This window comes from Elephas maximus, chromosome 3 (assembly GCF_024166365.1).
Source record: "Elephas maximus indicus isolate mEleMax1 chromosome 3, mEleMax1 primary haplotype, whole genome shotgun sequence".
NCBI lineage: Eukaryota > Metazoa > Chordata > Mammalia > Proboscidea > Elephantidae > Elephas > Elephas maximus.
In genome coordinates this window covers 141,500,977-141,512,493 of record NC_064821.1, presented here as the reverse complement: position 1 = coordinate 141,512,493, position 11,517 = coordinate 141,500,977, and positions in this window count along the sequence as shown.

The following is an 11,517-nucleotide window of genomic DNA, read 5'->3' as shown; positions in this document are numbered from 1 at the left end:
TGTAAATTAGTTTTTTTATATTCTGCATCTGGCAATTCCAGGATTGTATCTTCATTTGGGAAAGATTTTGATTCTTTAATTTGGGGAGTTGTAGAAGCAATCATGGTCTGCTTCTTTATGTGGTTTGATATAGACTGTTGTCTCTGAGCCATCTATAAGATATTGTAATGATTTATTTTATATTTGCTCACTGAGTCTTATCTTGTTTTGTTTTCTTTCAATATACATAGTTGGTCTACTAGATTGCATTGTCTTTATTGTTGTAGCCCTTGAATCACTTATGTCCTCTTACCAGCTGGTTTGGGCCGTTACCAGAAATATAAGCCTAAGAGTCCATTCAGTATTCTTGAGTAGAATCTGATTTTGGGTCATGAAGTGTGTGGGGTAGACTGTCACCTATTCGCTTAGAGGAGTAGTGGTGATAGTTGTGTGCACCAGATTCTAGTAGCAGCAGGGGTTCACATTACAGGGGGGGCAGGATGCTGACAGGCTTCCCCCAGGTGCCAGTGAGGTAGATGTGTCTCTATTCCTGAAGCACTTTGGTGGGTGGGCTCTGCAGCTGTACCTTAGGTACCCAATGCATGTACCTCTACAGATTGGTAGGTGTCACTATCCTCAGACCCCTATGGCAGGAGGTTAGGTGGTTTGGGTGGAGCTTCAGCCCTCAGTTCCCCGTTGTGGGTCAGCGAGGGCTCTGTTTAATAGGTAGAGATATCAGACCTGGGAAACTTGTCTTTCCAGTAGTCCGCTAAAACAATTACAGTCGGATCACTATCAGAATTGCCTTTGCTTTATAATAGCCTCCTTGTTCCCTGTAGGGATGAAAGCCCAAGACTATGGATCACAAATGCTTGGCTGGAGCTGGTTCTATATTTTTAGTACAATTTTGGGAAGTCAGGGAAGGATTCTTGGTCCCTGGGTTTTTTGTAGCTGCTTCTCTCAGGCCTGGAGAATGGGTTAGGAAAAGACAAAAACAAACAAACAAAGAAAAAAAAACTGCAGAGCAGTTCACTCTCTGGCCCAGGATATTCCAATGTTAATGAAGCCACCTAGGAAGGGGAGGGGAGGGGAGAGATCAGATAGATAGGAGAAAGTAGCACCCAGGAATATAGACAGAGTTACTTATCTTGCTTGGGATCACTGTTTTATCTGAGATTCCCAAGGAGCGTGTGGGCTGTGTGCACTGGCTGGGTAGAGATTGCCCCCGAGTGTCAGGCCAGTGTCCTGTGCTTGTGCTGTCTCAGAAAAAAAAAGTCTCAGAAGCCATGGTTAATTCCTCTGCTTCCAGTCCAAAGCCCAGCATCAAGGTTCCCCGGCTGGGACACCACACTCCCGGCTCCAAAATCAGTCACTGCCTCCTGGTGACTTCTCCTCCTGTCAGCCGTGTCACTGCACTTCCTGTGTGCACTGGCTGGACTTCCCCGGAGGTCACTTCTGGGGGCTAGGGCTGCGCCCCATGTTTGTGCCATCTCAGGATGCGGTGCTCACCTCCCCTGCACCCAGTCCAAAGCCCGGCGCCAAGGTTTTCTGACTGGGATGCTGGCTTCAAGCTCCGAAAACAGTCGCTGCTTCCCCGTGGTTGTTTGTTCTCTCATTAGCCCCATCAGTGTGCAGCCTGCTTGCTCTGGCTGAGTCTCTACGGAGGTTACCCCAGGGGGCTAGGGGTTAGGGCTGTGTCCCATGCCTGCCCCACCTCAGCAAGCTGCAATCAGCCCTGCCACTGGGCACCAGGGAACCGCGGGAGCTCAAGGCTGTGGGGTGGGTTGCGGGTTCCAGAAGCGGTTGCTGGTTCAGGGTGCAGCTTTTCACTCACATGTCACTCAGGTCAACTCTTTAGATCTGTGTTTGATGGTCAGGGTTCGTAGATTGTCATGTATGTGATTGATTTCACTTGTTTTTCTGAGTCTTTTTTGCAAGAGGGATCCGAGGTAGCATCTGCCTAGTCAGCCATCTTGGCTCCCCAAGTTTGTTCTTTAGCTGAACTCTTTCCTTTCGTATCTTTTCAAAGTCTGGGAAGGAAGGTAGGTTGCAATTTCAATATTCTGCTTGGAAATCTCCTTAGCTATACCTTCATGTTCATGAGGTACAGTTTCTGTTTTTTACATTATAGGAGGCAATGGTGTTGACAAACTTTCTGTCACTACATAACAAGTGTTTTTTTTTTTAATTTTCTTTAAACCCTGACTGACTCCTTTGGGCTTTGAGGCCCTTTAGGCATCTGTTAACACTCTCCACATAGCCCTTCAAGCTTTCACATAGCCCTTATAGCTCCCACACACCTCCAGCCATATCCCTAAATCAATAGCACATGTTTTAGGTTTTTGTTATGAAAGCACCCATTTCCAGGTGACATTATGTATCAACTGTCTATTGCTAAATAACAAATCACCCCAAGTTATAGTAGCTTAAAACAATGACAATCATTTACTTTGTTCACAGCTCTGCAATTTGGGCAGGACTCTATGGTGATAGCTCATCTCTGTTCCATGCAGTGTCAAAAGGGACGGCTTGATTGAGGGCTAGAGGCTCCACTTTCGGGATGGCTCCCTTACAGAAAGACCGTTGCCTAGGAACTCAACCAGGGCTGTGGGCCAAGGACCATGGCTCTTCTTCATATGGTTCTCTCCATGAGTTGCTCAGACTTCTTTACAGTATGGTGGCTGGGCTCCAAGACTCAGTATCTCAAGAAAGCAGGTGGAAGAGCATGGCACTTTTTGACCTAGCCACATAAGTCATGTCTTGTCACTGGGGCTACACTATTGGTTGAGAGTGTCAAAATCACCTTGTAAGAAGAGCATGGAATAGAAGATATTGTTGCAGTCATCTCTAGAAAATGAAGCCTGTCGTAACTAGTATTGTTGAAAACGTTTTCCTGTTTATGGCCATTTGCAAATTATCTATCCATACCCATTGCTTATTTTTAAATCTTGATATTTAACTTTTTTATCCATTTGTATGTATGCTTCATATATTGAGAATATTAACACCTTGTCTGTCATATGTCCCAGTATTTTTTTCTTCCCCTAGAACATTCTTTTTATGTGGATTCCGACAGCTTTTTAAAGGGACTACACTGGTGTAGCTTTCCCTAGCACACATACCAGAAGTGTGCCATGGCTAAGGATCACAGGCAAATTCAAGTTCTCTAGGATATCATGTGTTACACATATGAAGACATTGGTATGTACAGGAACAGCCGTGGGTGACTTCGGCAATGGGCACAGATATATGGGCAGGGTGCCAGTAGCATCTACTATAGTGGCATACTGGATAAAAGGAATAAGAAAAGACAAATGTTGGGAAACTGTAAAATAGAATATCAGAAATGAGGCAAGAAAAAAAAATTTGTGGGGAAAAAGTAATTCTCCTACAACTCCTAAGAATTATGTAAAATCAAATACTTTTACTATAACTTTTGGGGTGAAATAATATAATTGAGAGCTGCAAATAGTTTTATATTTACTTATCTGAGGTGAATATGTGAAGGGGTACATTTCTGAGTCACAAGTAAAGGACTGCAGCTGAGAGTTACCTGTTTAAAAGCTGCCTTTTGGATGATGCGATAGAAAGGGTGTTAGAAAAGAGAATGCTGCCTTACTTACAGAAAGAGAAATTCAAAATTTGAGTTCTGACAAAATGAAAGTACAAAATGAAACAGAGATGAGATTCTTACTCCCTCCATCCCTCCCTCCTTTCCTCCTTCTTTCCTTCCCTCTCTCCTCTCTTTTCTCTCACTTGTCCTGTCTCCCCTCACCCTTTCTTTCTTACTGAAAAAAAAAAAAAAAGAGAACATGTAAATTCAAAGAATATGTTCCAAAATATGAAATACAAAACATACACTTATCCTTCTATAACATTAACTTTTATCTCACCCTGGAACCTCTTAAGGTAACGACATACTTTTGATTAATTATTGCCAATCAGTTAGTATCCATTTGGTCCTTAGAAACTGTGTACTCTTTACATTAGCTGCAAGCTGCCACAGTGTGATTACCATTCAGTACCGATCTCCCAGTGAATGATAATAGAATTAACTTAACAAACATACACAGTAAAATGAAATGTCAACTTTTATTACATACTTCCCTTCCATCTGTCGGAGTGATTTTAAATGCCAGCTTTAAAAAGTAAAAAGGCAACCAGCCGGCCTTTCAGTGGGGCTTGCACACGGCTGCCCGTGGCGCATGGCGTTTGGGTGTTCTGCACGCCGGCTCAGAGCACTGCTGAGCCTGGGTCTGGTGGTGGCATTGGGCTGCACGTGGTAGTAATCCCTTGTCCATCTGTGCTCTTTCTCTGCCTTGGGATAAGCTGTTATGGTTGAACAGTTCTGCTTTGTACTTCCTTTTCTGAAAGTTTCTTGAATTTTGGATCTTGACTGTTACATTGGCAAAAGTTCTACTTTGCTTTTTCATGAGAGATGCTACATCTTTTTTTTTCCTTTCCAGACTGCTCTACTTGTTGGTCATAAGCCAACAACATGCATAACTATGTTTGGGGTTGTGGTGGTAATTGTCTGACGAAACATGTCAGCTTGTGAGCTAGATTGTTGGAGGATATAAATAGTCTATTTTCTAGATTTCCCTAGATAAATCAAGCTGTCTAATCCGGGATGCTAGTAGACCACTCAGACTAAATTAGATGTTTCTGTCAGATTCTGGTATGGCCTTATGCACATCTCCTTCCTATCACTCATCAATACTTGCTTGTTTTCTACATTTCTGCTAGAAGGCAAGTTCTAAAAGCAGAGACCTTGTATTTTTCTCTGCACAAGTGTATTTACCTCATACATGATACAGAGAAGATAATAAATAAATTTTGAATATAGAGTGAATGTCATATCATAGCCTATTGAGTCCATTTTGAAGTATATTGTGTTAGGAAGCAGTCAAATGGGCAAGAACTGAACCTGCCTTTCTAACAAGATATTACCTGGAAGGATTGTTGCAAATTTACTTCAGAACAGTCCTTCTCTTTTCACTGTAGCATATTGTTGTTGCTAGCTGCCAGGTGGTGTTGGCCTCTACTCATGGCAGACCCATACACAAAGGAAGGAAACTCTGCCCGTTCCTGTGCCAGACCCGTGATTCGTTGCAGAGTGGACCTTTGTGAACCATAGAGTTTTCACTGGCTGATTTTCAGAAGTAGAGTGGTAGGTCTTTCTTGCTAGTCTCTATTAGTCTCAAAGCTCCTCTGAAACTTGTTCAGTATCATAGCAATATCCAAGCCTTCACAGAGAGAGAGGAGCAGAGAATTCTTTCTACCACTGAACCACATAGCATACAGGGAGTTGAAAATGAACAAACCACAAGCACCAAATTATTGCCATCTCCTGCTGAAAGGCATGCATACTTCCAGAAGGTAGCACATCTAGCTCATCTGAGTTTAAGACTGAGAGGCACAAGGTCACATTCCCTGACATCCAAGGTTCATGACTGGAAAATCCAAAGTAATGGGCAACGGAACCACATAAGGCAGTGAGGCAACTACAAAGGCAGACATATAGACAGAGAAAAGATGCTGATTAGAAAAGCTAGGATCAGGAGGTGGTGAGTGTTGGTAAAGGAATGATTAGAGGGATATTTGGGAAGCTGAGGAAGTTTGCCTGTTCATCAAAGCTAGTGTGGCAAGAGTTCAAATGTGTGGCCATAACAGCTTTCCAGAATGGTGAGTAGAATGTGTATGTCTTCTGACATTAGAAAACAGCACACAGGCCTTCCCAGACAGCCTTGCTGGAGATCCGTCTTCTTCTTAAAAACCACTGCTTCCTCCAGAGTGATGCACCTCTCTGTTGGAGTCCTGGTCCAATCACCTGTGAAACACTCCAATCCATTCTACACAGTTCCATGTGTCCAAACACGAGCAGTGCTTATTTTTCAAGAGAACCAAGTTTGTCTTTGGATTGTTCTGATTTTTTTAAAAAAATTCTTTTAAAAAATCTATTTGTTTCTGTATTTTTTATCTTTTGGTTTTAGTTCAATTCTGTAGGGATTAAGAGATCAAATGTTGCCCCTCTTTTGTATGACTTTTCTCAAAATACTTGAAGACAGTCATTATTCCCTGTATTAGTCAGGGTAATTAGCATACATATCAGACAAACCCAGGAATCTCAGTGCTTTAACACAATAAAGGTTTATTTCTTTCTCATATCACTGATGCAGGAAGGAAGCCTTTCTCCATTTTGTAACTATGCTTTCTGGAACATGTGACCTTCAGAATCGCTTAATTGGAGAAAAAGAGAGATGCAAGCAGCAAAAGAACTATAATTGCCTCACCCTGAAGGTGACACCCATCACTTCCACTCACAATCTATTGGCTAGAACTAGTCACGTGGCCATATCCTAACTGCAAGAGAGCCTGGGAAATTTAAAAGAATACATGGATATTTGATCAATTCTAACTAGGTTGCCTGTTACATGTTATTCCCTGATTCTTTTATTTATTTATTTTTCAACTGGCTTTGATTAGTTTTTTTCCCAGTTATTTCTTGTACAACAGAATTCCAAGCACCCTCATCACCTAAAACCTCTAAGGCTGCCTTGTACTTCATGCCCTGTGCTACGCTTCCTGTGTGATAATTTCCTTCTCTCCATCATTGTACCCAAGTACATTTTTCCCAGAAAGCTTAGAGGCTAGTGGGAAAGGCAAAAGGGAAATTAAAATAGAACGTGAGAAGTGTTATAGTGGTTAAAGTACAGAGGTTATGACCACACCCAGAAGGAATACTTAACCCAAATCCTTCCCGCATGAAGAAATATCTGGTCTGAGATCAGAGGAATTAATCAGAGTCAGCCAGGTGGGAAGAGAACTGAGGGTGGAGGAGTCTGCATGTGTGAAGCCAAAGGCCCAAGCACAGCAGTGAGCATGAGGCATTCAAAGAACTGCCAGAAGTTCATTTCTACTGGAGTATGGAATGTGAAGGGGAACTAGGCAGGGATAAGCTGACATGTCACAGCGGCCAGATCATTCAGAGACCTGTTCTGACTTAATTATGTGACCAATAGGATTCACTGAGAAAAGATTGAAGTTGTCAAGGATTTTGATTTACTTGGATCCACAATCAATGCCCATGCAAGCAGCAGTCAAGAAATCAAAACATGCATTGCATTGGACAAATCTTCTGCAACAGACCTCTTTAAAGTGTTAAAAAGCAAAGATGTCACCCTGAAGACTAAGGTGTACCTGACCCAAGCCATAGTGTTTTCAATCGCCTCATATGCATGTGAAAGCTGGACAGTGAATAAGGAAGACCGAAGCGGAATTGATGCCTTTGAATTGTGGTGTTGGTGAAGAATATTGAATATACCATGGGCTGCCAAAAGAATGAACAAATCTGTCTTGGAAGAAGGACAGCCAGAATGATCCTTAGAAACAAGGATGGTGAGACTTCATCTCACAGACTTTGGACATGTTATCAGGAGGGATCATTTCCTGGAGAAGGACACCATGCTTGGTAAAGTAGAGGATCAGCGAAAAAGAGGAAGACTTTCAGTGAGATGGGTTGACTTAGTGGCTGCAACATGGGCTAAAGCATAACAATGATTGAGAGAATGGCACAGAACCAGGCAGTGTTTTGTTCCATTGTACATAGGGTTGCAATGAGTTGGAACCAACTCAACGGCACCTGAAAACAGCAACCTGACAGTATTCGCTGAAGTTTTTAAGCAGGGGAATGAAAGAATCAGACATATTTTAGAAAGATCATTTTGACTGCAATGTGGAGATTAGATTAGACTGGAATGGGGCAAATTTAGATGCAGAAAGATCAGTTAGATGGGTATCATAATAATCCCAATGGAAATGTATCGTGTGCTGTGAGAGGATAGTAACAGAGGAATTGGAGAGCTTAGAGGATGCATTTTCAAGATAACTTCCACCCATCCCTTCAGAATGGCTCTCCACCGGATTTTCTCACTCAAACAAAGGAACCACATCCAGCTAGGTGTTTCTAATCCAATATTGCAAACAGCCAAACTTCCAGTTTGGGTTAAATAGGACACTTGGACACATATGCGTTTATTTCTTTCTTAGGTAAAATCTGAATTTATTTAGGGTACCATGTTTTATACTTCATTTTTACTTCCATAGTGATATTTCAAGTTCTAGGTATACAATAAATACTTTGTTGTTGTGTTGTTATTTGCTGTCACGTCAATTTCGACTCATGTCAACCCCGTGAGTGGGCAGAGTAGAACTGCCCCATAGGATTTTCAAGGCTATGGCCTTTCGGAAGCAGATCACCGGGACTGTCTTCCGAGGCATCTCTCAGTGGGTTTGAACCATCAACCTTTTGGCTAGTAGTCGAGCACTTACCATTTTAGTCATAATTAAAGAAACCAAGTACCCCATAACATATAAAACAAATTTTGAAGTCATTGTTATAATCACATCTACTGTCTCTCAGATGATGTGTCCAGCAATTCCCTGATCTTAATGCACTACTTTGGAATATATTTACAATTGAATGTCTTTACTTAGTAGTGGGAAGAAAGTAGCAAAAATATGGATTAAGTGGATGAAGGGGCCCTGTAATTGTGGTTTTGTTTGGAGGAAGATTTGCATGTTATCACCTGTCTCTTTAAGCTACTAATCTGGAAAGAAAAACAAATGTTCAAAATAATTAATTAGGTACATCCTTTGAAGATAGATTAAAAATACACATCTTTGAAAGTAAATGAAGCACACTTCTCATAGAAAACACTGCAAATACTACAGTGTCTTTCTAATGCTAATAAGAAAAGAGAACAAAGAATTAGACTGATCCTTAGACCACAGACATTTTGGTCTTTGCCAGCATCTATAGAGAAAATATTGTCTATCTCATTTTTAAGCAAATATGGGGCTTTCTTGGTCATAGGTGAAGAGCGTTAATGCTGATATGTATACGTGAGGGTGTTTGTTATAACTGCAAAACATATATGCAGCATGTTAGTAAAGCAACTTCTTTGCACACATGTCTGCAGATGAGGTACATTCACCATCTGCTTGACAAGGAGCCATGTTGCGCTCACATAGTTAAAGCTGATCACTCTGTTTTGGCAAAGAAATGAACATCTCAGTGGGAGCTGAGCACTACCACAGAGTTAAGATTCTTGTTAAATTAAGATTATCCAGCCCCATGGAGGAAGATAATCCATTTACATATTTACATCCCAAGCTCTCAATTTTCCAGACAGGTCTTAATAAGAAAGACTACACTTTACAGAAGGAAATAAAATATTTATTGCATTCCTTTCTTTTTCCACCTAAATAATGTAATAAATAACACAATGATGTAGTTGCTAAGATCCTAAGAGGCTTTGATTTCCAAAGTATTTCATTTTGAATATTCAAGTGTCCTGAGGGCAAGGATCTAGATAGTTTTGGTCTTTGTTGTATCTGTAGTACATAATACTGACCTCAATACAAAGAAAGTGTTTAGTAAATATTCATGGAATGGATATATGAATGAATGGTTTATACAGATCGTATTTTATATTTTGTCTCCTAGGTGTCCCTTGGCGGCAAATGGTTAGGCACTCAACTACTATTCAAAATGTTGGGGATTTGAACCCACCCAGAGGTTCTTTAGGAGACAGGCCTAGTGCCCTGCTTCCAAAAGGTCACAGCCTTAACCTATGGAGCAGTTCTACTCTGCACACATGCAGTTGCTGTGAGTCAAAATTGACTCAACAGCAACTAACAATAACAACAGATAGCTGTATCATGAAATAGCTATCATTTTAGCTGGGCAATGAAGAAGGAAGATTTTTTTTTTCACCAAAGTTAGTACATGTTTACTATCTAGTTAGTGATTTTCCCTCCTTCGCCCTCCCATCCCTGGTAACCATCAAAGAATGTTTCTTTGTGTATACACCTTTTCTTGACTTTTTATATTAGTCTCACACAATATTTGTCCTTTCGTGATTGACATTTCACTCAGTATAATGTCCTCAAGGTTCATCCATGTTGTGAGATGTTTCGCAGATTTGTCTTTATTCTTTAACATTGTGTAGTAGTCCATTGTGTGTATTTATGACAGTTTGTTTACCCATTCATCCACCAATAGGCACTTAGGTTGTTTCCATTTTTTTGCTGTTTTGAATAATGCTGCAATGAACATGAGTGCGTGTATGTCTATTTATGTGACAGCTCTTATTTCTCTAGGATATATACCTAGGAGTGAGATTGCTGGATTATATGGCATTTTTATTTCTAACTTTTTAATGAGGTGCCATAAGGTTTTTCACAGTTTCTTTTTTTTTAATGCCATTTTACATTCCCACCAGCAGTGTATGGAAGTTCCAATCTCCCCACGACCTCACCAGCACTTGTTGTTTTCTGTTTTTTTTTTTTTTGATCAGTGCTATTATTAACAGGGTGAGATTGTATCTCATTGTAGTTTTGATTTGCATCTCTCTAATGGTGGGAAACCCTGGTGGTGTAGTGGTTAAGAGCTACAGCTGCTAACCAAAAGGTCAGCAGTTCAAATCCACCAGGTGCTCGTTGGAAACTCCATGGGCAATTTTACTCTGTCCTATAGGGTCCCTATGAGTCAGAATCGACTCATCGACAACGGAGTTTAATGGCTCATGATTGTGAGCCTCTCTTCATGTATTTTTTAGCTGCTGGATGTCTTCTTTGTGAAGTGTCTGTTCATGTCCTTTTCCCATTTTTTAATTGGATTATTTGTCTTTTTGTTGTTGAAGTGCTAAAGTTTTTTTTGTAAATTTTAGAGTTTAGTCCCTTGTCAGATATGTTGTTGCCAAAATTTTTTTCCCAGCCTGTGCGTTCTCTTTTTACTCTTTTGGTGAAGTCTTTTGACATGCATAAGTATTTAATTTTTAGGTAGTTCCAGTTGTCTAGTTTATTTTCTTCTGTTTGTGCATTTTTAGTTATGCTTGATAGTTTATTTATGCTATATATTAGGGCCCCTAGTTATGCCTCTATTTTTTCTTCCATAATCTTTATAGTTTTAGGTTTTACATTTAGGTCTTGTGTTAGTTTTTGTGCGTTGTGTGAGGTAAGGATCCTGTTTTGTTTTTCTGCAAATGGATTTCCAGTTTTGCCATAAGCAGCTCTACTACTAATGCAAGTAAACACTGAATGATGTTCTGAAATTGTTTTAAAAATTCTCCTGCAAGCCACGTTTTTCATTTTTTAAATTTACATTTTAAAATGTTATCACCAATGGTATACCTATCAATTTGTGATGGATAAAAATAATAATGGTTTGTGATTAAAAACCTTGAACTATTAAAAACCTTGAACTTATGTCCATGTGGTGTTCAATGCATACCTAATTTTAAAAAGATTAATGTTGGATTACATGGTTTATTCCATGAGTGGAATTAAACTTTTCTTTCAAGTAGTCATATTTTTCTAAAACAATATGAAATCTTTGTTAATGGGAGTGAATGCAAGCTTTACATGTAAAATGATCTTATCATTTTATCTTCTTATTGAGATGCAGACCTTTAACTTAGGCCATAATATAGTCCTTTCATCACCCAGAACATGAGTCTAACAAGAACTTCCTCG